An 11,875-nucleotide genomic window follows, 5' to 3' on the forward strand; every position below is an offset into this window, starting at 1 on the left:
AAGGTCTGGTTTGTTCTCTCTGTCTGCCCATTGGTCTGAGGGTGAAAAGCAGAGGAGAAGGACAACTGAATTCCCAACTTGGAACAGAACGTCCTCCAAAATTTAGACACAAATTGAACTCCTCTGTCAGATACAATGTTCTCAGGAATCCCGTGCAAGCGAACCACCTGTTGCAAAAACAGGGGCACCAACTCAGAGGAAGATGGCAACTTAGGGAGAGGTACAAGATGAACCATCTTAGAGAACCTATCACAAATCACCCAAATAACAGTCATTCTTTGAGAGACCGGCATATCAGAGATGAAATCCATTGAAATATGGGTCCATGGCCTCCTGGGGACCGGCAAAGGCATCAACAACCCACTAGAGCGAGAACAAGATTTAGACCGGGAGCAAGTCACACAGGACTGCACAAAATTCCTGACATCATGAGACAAGGTGGGCCACCAAAAAGAACGACTCACCAGATCTCTAGTACCAAAAATACCCGGATGACCAGCCAATGCAGAGCAATGAACTTCAGACATCACTCTCTTCTTCCACTGGTCAGGAACATACAACTTTCCACTGGGGCAACGCTCAGGTTTGTCCTCCTGGAACTCTTGCAGAGCAAGTCTCAAATCGGGCGAGATGGCAGAAAGAACTACCCCTTCGCCTAAGATGGTAGCAGGCTTGGTCACCACTGGAGAATCAGCAAAGAAACTCCTAGAGAGGGCGTCTGCCTTGACATTCTTAGTTCCAGGAAGGAAAGAGACCACAAAATGAAAACGTGTAAAAAACAAGGCCCACCTAGCCTGTCTGGGGTTCAAGCGTTTAGCCGACTCTAGGTAAATCAAATTTTTGTGGTCAGTGAGGACCACAACTTGATGTTTGGCTCCCTCCAACCAATGTCTCCACTCCTCAAATGCCCATTTCATGGCCAACAGTTCCTGATTCCCCACATCATAGTTACGTTCAGATGAAGAGAACTTTCGGGAAAAGAAAGCACAGGGATTCATTTTAGATGTTACCGGATCCTTTTGGGACAACACTGCTCCTGCACCAATCTCAGAAGCATCCACCTCTACCTGAAACGGGAGTGAGACATCAGGTTGCCGCAGAACCGGGTCGGAGGTAAATCTACGCTTCAGCTCCTGAAAGGAAGCAACCGCCTCCGGAGACCAATTCAACACATCCGCACCCTTCCTGGTCAGGTCAGTCAATGGTTTGGCAATACTAGAAAATTTTGCTATAAATTTCCGATAAAAATTAGCAAAACCCAAAAACTTCTGGAGGGCCTTCAAAGAAGTGGGCTGAACCCAATCATAAATGGCCTGTACCTTGGCCAGGTCCATTTCAATAGTTGACAGAGACAAAATAAATCCCAAAAAAGAAATCCTCTGTACTCCAAAAAGGCATTTTGATCCTTTGACATACAGAGAATTCTCTCTCAAGATCCAGAACACAGTCCGAATATGTTCCACATGAGCATCCCAATCCTTGGAGAAGATCAAAATATCGTCCAGATAGATAATCAAAAATTTATCGACAAAGTCTCGGAAAATATCGTTCATGAAGCACTGGAAGACAGAAGGGGCATTAGTGAGCCCAAAAGGCATCACCAGGTACTCAAAATGTCCCTCCGGAGTATTAAACGCCGTCTTCCATTCATCCCCCTGCTTAATGCGGATAAGATTATACGCCCCCCTGAGGTCAAGCTTGGTAAACCAGCAAGCACCTCTGACTCTAGAGAATAGATCCGAAATCAGGGGTAACGGATACTGATATTTAATAGTAATTTTATTGAGGGCACGATAATCAATACAAGGCCTTAAAGAACCATCCTTCTTGGCCACAAAAAAAAAACCGGCACCTAAGGGTGAAGAGGATGGTCTAATATGACCCTTCTCCAACGCCTCCTTAATATAGGACCGCATAGCCTCGTGCTCGGGTACAGATAAATTGAAGAGCCGACCCTTAGGAAATTTACACCCCGGGCTTAGTTCAATTGCACAGTCATAACTCCTATGAGGAGGCAAGGACGCAGACTCATTCTCACTAAATACATCATAGAAGTCCGCCAAATAGTCAGGAACCTCATGCGACTGAGGAGAGGTGGAAAAAACTGGAGCCTCACTAAAGGTACACCGACAACCCCAACTCACCACAGACACAGACTTCCAATCCAAAACTGGATTATGAATCTGCAACCAGGGAAACCCCAGAACAACGGCATCATGCAGACCATGCAACACCAAAAATCTGCAATTTTCTTGGTGGTCTGGGGCGACCCGCATGACCAACTGGGTCCAAAACTGAGGTTTATTTTTAGCCAGAGGGGTAGCATCAATCCCCCTCAAAGGGATAGGCGTCTGCAGAGGTGTCAACGGAAATCCACAACGTTTAGCAAAATCCAAGTCCATTAGGTTTAGCGCTGCTCCTGAATCCACAAAAGCCTTGGCGGAAAATGTGGACAGGGAACAGATCAGAGTAATCGCCAAAAGAAACTTAGGCTGAACCCCACCAACAGAAAACGTGTGTGCAAAGCGTTTCTCACGTTTAGGACAAACAGAAATAATATGTGAGGCATCTCCACAGAAAAAACACAGCTTATTGCGCCTTCTGAATTCCTGACGTTGCGCCTTAGACAAAACTCTATCACATTGCATAGGTTCAGACGTCTGTTCAACCGGTGGCAACACCTCTTGTGTAATCCTGCGTTCACGTAAATGCCGATCAACCTGAATGGCTAAAGACATAGAATCGTCCTGACCAGAGGGAACAGGAAATCCCACCATAGTATCTTTTACGGCTTCTGACAAACCCTTCCGAAAGAGAGCAGCCAAGGCACTATCATTCCAGGTAGTAAGGACCGCCCACTTTCGGAACTTTTGACAGTACAACTCTGCAGATTCTCGACCCTGGTTCAATGCTAACAGGGTCTTTTCAGCCTGATCAATAGCATTAGGTTCGTCGTACAGCAACCCCAAGGCTTGAAAAAATGCGTTCACATTAGTCAGAATAGGGTCATCTGGTTTCAAAGAAAACGCCCAATCCTGGGGATCGCTGCGCAGCAAAGAGATGACAATTTTAACCTGCTGCGCGGGGCTCCCTGACGAGTTAGGCTTCAAAGCAAAAAATAATTTACAATTATTTTTGAAACTCAAAAATTTAGATCGATCCCCAAAAAATACATCAGGTGTGGGGATCTTTGGTTCAACAGCATGTGAACGAGCAAGATAGGCGGAAATTCCTCGCACTTCAGCAGCGAGCTGCTCCACACGATCAGACACTTGCTTTATCTCCTTTGAGAGAGAGAAAAAAAAAATTCCCCCTACGGCCTCAGAGATATAGAGGAAAGAATATACACACTCTATTTTTTTTTTTTTTTTTTTTTAAACACAATTCTTTCCTGCTATTGAGTACCCCAGGATCTGCGGTTCGGCGGGTGATTCTGTTATGATTGAGTCACCGTAGGAGGCAAAAACAGAAATGCTAGCTAAGTCCAGAAAACCAGAGAAGTTGGCAACTATCAGATTGCAGACCCCTGAACCTAACAACACAACTAGCAGTAGCCGTGGGGGGTTCCTACGATGACCTAGACCCCTCGATCACAGCCGGAGAGATACATAGGCCTAAAGAAGGAAAGGGGAAATCTAACTGCCCCAGAGCAGACCCCAAAGCAATAGGCAGCCCCCCACATATAATGACGGTGAAGCAAGATGAAAACACTTACACAGACAGAAAGACAGGCTGAGCAAAGACGGGGCCCAAAAACTACCTAGATAGGAACGGATAGGAAGGCTGCTGTCTGCAATCTGCCAAAACCCTATCAGAGACAAAAGCCAACAAGCTGATATAAAAATGGCCCTGAAGCAACTAAGCTTCAAAAACTAAATCAGCACTCAGGTACTTTCAGAAGACAGAGCTAACGGAACACTGCACACTCCAGCAGGGAGTGGCAGAATCCAAAAAGCAAGAAAAACAAAAACAAATCTTAAATGCAAAAAGGCAAAACAGAAAACTTAGCTTTAGGAGAGCAGGAATCAGACTGGTGTCCAAGAGTCCACAGAGAAATCACCCGCAGGGCAGAAAGGGCGTAGGCTGCCTTAAATCCAGTCAGTGACTCCACTCAGCCAATCGTCTTCATTAGTCCCAGGTGCCTGATAATCAGGCTCACTACCTTCCTTCACTAGAACAGGGAGTTCACCAGGCCTCAGTGACGGAGGGGAAAATGAACTCACAACAACTCCATTGTTTAGCACCACCTTACATCTCCTCCCTTGTCTCAGTCTACCACCCTACCCATGCCTTCCATTCTGCTAATGACCTAAGGTTAACATCCTCAATAATCAGAACCTCCCACTCCCATATCCAAGACTTCTCACATGCTGTACCAATTTTTTGGAATGCACTGCCCAGGAAAATTTGCTTAATCCCCAATACCCACAGTATTAAGTGTGCCCTAAAAACACATTTCTTCAAACTGGCTTACTGCCTCAACACATTAATCTTACTATCCCTGTGTTGCCCATTCAAAATTTTTACCATAACTAGGTTCCTCATATCATGTTCTCACATGCTTTATGCATTTATGAGCCCTCTGTGTCAGTACTTTTACACATTCTGGCTGACCGGTTCATGCAGCATTACATGAACACCAGATTTGTTACACTATTGCTGGTCATAACAATGAAAGCAATTGTTACCATCCACCTTTCCTGTCTTCCCTATTTCCTCATAGATTGTAAGCTTGCGAACAGAGGCCTCAATCCTTTTGGTATCTGTTGATTTATGTGTTTATTGTTATGCTGTAATGTCTTTTGTCTGTACAAGTCCCCTCTAAAATGTAAAGTGCTGTGGCATATGTTGGCACTATAGAAATAAAATTATTATTATATAATTTATGCCCTATTTTGCGGACTACAAGACCACTTTTTTCCCCAAACATTTTAGAAGGCAACATAATGGGGGATTCTCGGGAGCAGTCTTGCAGACAATTTGATGAGGAACGTATGATTGTGGAGGATAGAAGGAGGTCCAGAGGACCAGAGATTATCAGGAGATTAGATCAGAGATATATGGGTGAGACAGATGATGGACAGCTTTGTAAGTCAGTGTTAGTCCTTGTAGTGGATATATTGTTAAACTGGGAGACAATTAAGGGATTTGCAGAAGGGAGAAGCGGAGGAGTAGCGAGGACAAAAGTAGATTGGTAGGGCAACAGAATTAAGGAAAGAATGGATAGGTGCAATGATGCAATGCAGGATGATGAGATTTTAGACCCCACATGAAGTCAAGGCCATCTGAGTGATGTGGAAAGTTAGGAGGAAGAGATGGTGGTCACGCTGCCCAGCAAAAGAAACCAGGGTGCAAAATCACAGAGGTCGGCCTCTAGCCAGTATGTTGGCTGCTACAGCCCTCCACTCTGGTGGGCTGTGCAAAACCATGTGATGTGATAGCTGCAAGTCATTATGGGGAAGATTGTGTGTTTGTGACTGACATTTTGAACATATGCCCTGCTAATGCAATATTCAGCAATGTGTTAAATGGAGTCACACATTTTTATTTTGCCGATCCTCACTATTCGAAGGCAAATTGTTATAATTTGCTGTGACCTGTGAATTTCAGGAAATTTGACTTGAAATCAATTTGCTGTGTATCATTCCATTCATCTCCATTCAGCTCTACACCTGTAAAAAATTAGGATATATTAAGTAGCATTTAACAGTCAGTCAGTAAAAGATTATTTGCTGTAAGCAAAAAAAATTGGGAAGGTTAAAGAGCAAAGTAGCTCTGACCAAGGCACCAAGGCTACATTGTCATGGTTAGATTACTGTATTGGGCCATCTTTAAAACAAGATGTCTTGAGGGGTGATCCCAGTATGCAGTGTTTAGTTCTAGAGTTGAGCGAATATCTTCGCTTCCCCACTTATTCGGCAAGCTATAGCACTTGCCGAATAAGGTACAGCGGAAACCTGGCTTCCTGATCGCTGCCGCAGCTGCATGTGTTACTGTCACAGAACATGCATGGAGAGCCTGTGTGTTGGGCTCTCCATGCATGTGCTGTGACAGTGACACAGCCACGACACATGCAGCTGCGGCAATGATCAGCTGTTCAGCAGGAGTGATTCAGGAAGCCGGGTGTTAGACTTCGAGATCCCGCTGCACAGGGGGAATCTTGAGCCATGTCCTCTGTGGTCTCCCATTCTTCAGCTGCAGAGGCTCCAGCTCAGCAGAGACATCGGTCCCAGGATCTTTCTCAGGCTAATGCTATGCATTCGGTTGCTGCTGCCGCCCCAGGTTCCGCATTAGTCAGCAGCAAGCAGACACTCCTGGGTCTAAGTGCTGCTTTTCTCCATCTGAGCATGCCCGTAAGATGACCGCTCATTGGTGGTCGGAGGTCACATGCTCAGGTCCTCAAGCAGCTCTTATTAGGCCATCAGCAAGGTCCCGGAAGGCTGTGGTTATAAAAGGATCACACGGCCGCACGGCCGTGCACTAGTATAGTCCAAACATGTGAAGTATGTGCATGTGTGAATGTGTCTGGTGCAAGCTCCTTATTAACCCCTAGCCTCTTGTTGTGTATGTGTTTATAGGGAGATAGGAGTAAGAGACAGCACCAAGTAGTGGCATTGCCAGTGCGAAGCAGTGCGCATAGTGGATCTAGTTCAGCTCTAATCCCAGCGTCCTAGGGGCTGATGGACAGATGGAAAATCAAACAAAATCATGGACACATAAGGCTCAGTGATACACCGTGAGAGTAAAGTATAGTTAAAGTATAGTTGCCTTGATGAATCCAACAGAGGAGCTACTGCTCAACAAAATGGTATAAAAGTGAAAGCAGGCTATTATACAAGGTGTCAGAACAAAAAATGCATCACAGCTTGTTGTATATGGGACTACATAACAGCAGACTGGTAAAAATTCCTATGCTGGATATACTAGCATAATTACTAGACCACATACCAATTAAAGATGTTGACCTGGTTTTATTAATCATATTGGATGGCCAGGGATATGGCAATATTATGTACTATGGGAATAAAATGAGCAGTGTTCTGCTATGATAGTATCCTGGCATTCACGTGGGTGTTAGTTTCAAATATTCCCCCTGCCTATGTATTGTTGCAGACCAAAAAGGCCACTTTTATTGAGAAACATCATTGCTACAAAGGACTGACTTGATTTGCAATAATTTAGGTAGAACATTTGACCACAATCAGGACATAGCAGCGTTTTGGACAAAACGCATTTTTGCTGCATCCAAAAGGCTGCGTTGTAATTAAGCAGGAAAATGTGTTCATTGAACCATGCGGATTTACCACATTTAGGGAGGGGCTATGGGTGAAACCACGTGTCTCCTCTGCAGATGATTGACATGCTGCAGCTCATAAACATGCACAGCAGATGAGTATACGCAGCATTAAATGGAAGCACAGTGCGGATGGGATTTCTATAAATCCCATCCACTGTACTTCTAATGTAGAACGCAGTGTTGTGGACGCAGCGCAGATGAGCTGCATCCAAAACATAGCTCTTCCTGATCACGGGCACGTACCCTTATAAGCAGTAGATTGCTTATTTTTACACATGCTGTTATGTGACTGCAACAGAAGGATATTAATTTTTTACATAAATTATAGAGAAGCACAGCACACTGCAGCAGTGAATGCTCTCCTGTGTTAGCTAAAAGATAGTTTTTACTGGAAAGATGACCAGAATCAGGGTCAGTGGATGAAGAGGGATTGGAGCTGGGCTGACAGAGACTTTGCAGTGATGTAGAATTATAGTTCTAATGATGACTCATGCACGTAAAGAGATTTCTTGATTCTACATAGAGCTTACAAGAATTTAGCCAGTCTGTTTTTAATCACGTGATGTCATAGACCTAGTGGAAATGAAAAAAATTAACTGGGTAGAAAGGCAAAATGAGCAATTGTATGCACACAGTGCTATATAATATGATGATTGCAATATATTAAGAGGATGAAAAAACTATGATGGGAGGAGGGCTTCTTTAGGTTCCACACTAGCCCATATATTTTAGATTGTGCTTCATGGTCTCTAATCTTGGTAAATTTGGCTTTTATATACATTAATTAAATACAGATAAGTTATAGGTGTTGTCTCATCATATTATACAGTTAAAATTCCAAATTCCTTGTAAAAACAGTTGACTTTGCACTTTACATCTTTTTAAAAATCTTCTCCGTTCTTCCGCAATGTACAACTCATTGTCAAGGTTAACAGCCACCTCAGAGGTGGTATGTGCTAGCATCACTGGATCCAGTCAGATTTGTTTCTCTGCATTTGTCCCAATCTGCAGAAGCAAGGCTGTCTCTTCTCACATCGTGAGCGAGTGCATAAGTTTGTGCCAGTGACTTTGAGCCATTTTGGTTCAAACTATCAGTCTTCAAGAGGGCATTCCCTCCCCTGCTAAGCAAGAAGCTAGGAGGTAAGGGAATGGTGCACTACTGAAGAAAGAATCAAAAAATAACCCATTTAAGCATACAGCTCCCCAAGCTGGTTGTGCCATTTTTATTAATTTAATTTCCAGAACATTATACAGCTCCTTTATCTAGCTAAAGTTGGAAGCACATGTAATCCATATTTTATAGCATTTGAGTATATATACTGTAGGTGATACATTTTGTTTTAGCCTGCAGGGATATTAACAAAAATATATCATATATGCAATTCATCTTTTAAGATACTATGCTGAAAACGGCATACCTTCAATTCTTTTGATGCAGTATATTGGGCAAGTTATCTGCTTTTAACATCTTTTGCAACAAGCGTATCGAGAATCCAGTTGGATGACCCTGACAATTTCAATTTGACCGAGTTTTCAGATTTAGCCTGTGTGTGCAGTTTTTTTCAGCCTGATAATATGACTTCTTGATGGCTTAAATAGAATAACTTGTTCTAAACAATTTAGCTGGACATAACCTAATCCTGCAAATGGGACTTCAGCAACTACAATTTCTGCCTACATCTGATAAGGTCCATTGACAACATGTACTTTATGAAAAATTCCAGCTAATGCTAACAATTATGTAAGAAAAATCCTGCTGATTTTACTGATAATCCGTACAACTTGACTATTTTATACCAAAAAATATCTTGGTTTGCAACTATATTTCAAATGTTTTCAAAGTCCAATTTTCCTCAAAGATAGCTGAAAATTCTCTTGTCAAAAAGAATTGAAATGAATCACAGTTTTGTTACGTCAGTCTTTAGCCTACATTGTAATGAAAAAGAATCCCTGAATTAAATGAGAATCATTTATCGCTAAATTTATAATTAATATCAATATCATTAATCACAACATAAGTAAATGATAATACAGTGAGTATGGAAAGTATTCAGACCCCTTTACATTTTTCACTTTGTTTCATTGCAGCTATTTTGTAAATTCAAAAAAGTTCATTTTTTTCATTAATGTACAATCCGCACCCCATCTTGACTGAAAAAAAACAGAAATGAAGAAATGTTTGCAAATTTATTAATAAAGAAAAACTGAAATATCACATGGTTATAATTATTCAGACCCTTTGCTCAGACACTCATATTTAAGTCACATGCTGTCCAAGACAATGACCTAAGCATACAGCTAAAGTAACAAAGGAGTGGCTTCAGAACAACCCTGTGACCATTCTTGACTGGCCCAGCCAGAGCCCTGACCTAAACCGAATTGATCATCTCTGGAGAGATCTGAAAATGGCTGTCTGCCAACGTTCACCATCCAACCTGACAGGAACTGGAGAGGATCTGCATGGAAGAATGGCAGAGGATCCCCAAATCCAGGTGTGAAAAACTTGTTTCATCATTCCCAAGAAGACTCATGGCTGTACTAGCTCAAAAGGGTGCTTCTACTCAGTACTGAGCAAAACTGAGCAAAACACGTACACTGATTGATTGTTATTTATCCAGGGGGACTCATGTGACCTTATCTTGTTGCCTGCTGTTGGGGGTTTATTTTGGATTAGAATATCCATACCCATTTTCTTTGTGCATGGTTTTAAATGTTTTTAATTGTTTGTCTGTGTCAATATGCTATTTAACACATTTATCAAGTTTTTGCCTCTACATGGTTGAACACTATGTTTATTTGTAATGCACAAGTTTTTCCTAAAGTGAAAATACTAAAAATGACTAAGGCAAGTAAACTCTAATGCATACAGGGATTTTGAAGAAAGAGCAATAGGCCATGAAGAGAAGCCCTGAGACAAGAATAAATTATGCCCAAGATAATAATATTTTATTTTAATCTCAAACTGCATAACACTTTTATTGGTGATGACATCACACTGACACTGAGGCCAATATGAATCTGGCTGTGGCACACTTCTCCCTTGGTTGCCATTGCTATTGGTGCAAAATCCCTGCTGTCTCCTCCTCAACACACACCCCTTGACAAATAAGGGCGAACCGTGCATTGGAACAACATCAAGAATGTAAGTTTGCTTATACTGACTTGTTTTTAGGGGTTTTTGAGTTTTTCTCCACTTATGGGATACCGTTGTAAATAACTCTATAGGGTCCATTATGCTGCATAGGCTTGCTTATTGTACATTCAGTGGGTTTGGCATATTCATGTTGTGTTTTCCCTGTATGAATTCAATGTATTTGTGTTTGTTGCATCTTACCTCATGCACTTTACAAAGGTTCTCCATTCCTGATAGCTGGCTGTTTATAACATTAATTAGATAAGGTAGGCTGCTAATATATCATTCTGGCTCATGCATCAATCTTAAAAAAAAGAAAACTGACTGGCTGGTAAGCTAATGGTTGATATTCAATATGTTTGCATAAAACAGAAATGCAATAGTTCCATAGAAACATAGGCAGGCAGGCAGACAGAGAAACAGTAAGACCTATTTGTAGATAGACATACAGTTGAATAGAAACAAGGTAAAATAAAGCAGCATCATGCTTAGAGAGTGGATACAAATTCCAATACCGAACATAGCATCCTTCCAAATAATATGTAGCAAACAAGGCAGTGCTCAAAATTGCAATGTGAAAAAAGGGTACTTTTATGTGGGTAAATACAGTAGCCCACTTTATTTTAGAGTATAATTTAGAGTGCTGGCAATTTTTGACTTTAGATAGACATAAAGATAGATAATCAGATTAGACATTCTATATCATAACATTTCTAACTTCTAAGGTTTCTTATAATAAGAAACCCTGTGTGATATGGTCACCGAGATCAGAATACGAGAGCAGACAAGTTAATTGGGAAAGTGTAATGAGAACTGCTAGACATAATTAACTCAGCTGTTCTGGAGAATCTAATCCATAGAGTATAAGCACTAACATTATTCACTGTACTCCATGCTGTGTTTACATGATAGCAAACAGTACTTCAAACATCTTTGTTACCTTTTTAGCCTCACTGATTGCACAAAAACCTTTCAAGGCTTAAATATCCTAATCCGTTTAAAGTAAAATTGATAATTCAATGATTGAATGACCTCGAAACAAAACATCACTGTGAAATTTTGATGTAGGTTTTACTTTTTTTTTCAATCTACACTCGGATTTCCATCCGACTTCTTCTACCATTCTGATTCATACTTTGAATTTGATTAAAAAGTCATTAAATATGCTACATTTCTCATCAGAGAAGTGTATCTTTTAAGCTGCAAATGGACTGGCACTGGTTAGACAGGGGGTTAGGGTCTAAAAAATCTCATTCACCTTTTGCAACCCCAACCGAGTATTTTTTGACTGTACTCTTAGGTCCCCATCATAATGACCAATTAATGGCTGGTGCGATGAAACAAAGATTTCATAGTAAAGTTAAGAATATAGCCAAGAGTAATCAATAGAAAAGCTGTATGGTCGATATGGGACAGAAGTCAGGAGACAAGCTAGGAGTCAATAT

General features: G+C 41.6%; 1 long non-coding RNA gene across 1 annotated transcript in view; it reads left to right on the top strand.

Annotated features, from left to right (window-relative positions):
- Positions 1–9,443, top strand: part of LOC141059165 (uncharacterized) — a 192,771-nt gene extending 183,328 nt beyond the window's left edge. Inside the window, exon 4 of the long non-coding RNA XR_012222394.1 lies at positions 9,386–9,443. This is a non-coding gene — a long non-coding RNA (uncharacterized lncRNA). The remainder of the gene's footprint in view (positions 1–9,385) is intronic.
- Positions 9,444–11,875: the final 2,432 nt, after the last annotated feature.

The sequence above is a fragment of the Dendrobates tinctorius genome, unplaced genomic scaffold (genome assembly GCF_039654945.1).
Source record: "Dendrobates tinctorius isolate UK_male_01 unplaced genomic scaffold, ASM3965494v1 ptg000224l, whole genome shotgun sequence".
Classification (NCBI taxonomy): domain Eukaryota; kingdom Metazoa; phylum Chordata; class Amphibia; order Anura; family Dendrobatidae; genus Dendrobates; species Dendrobates tinctorius.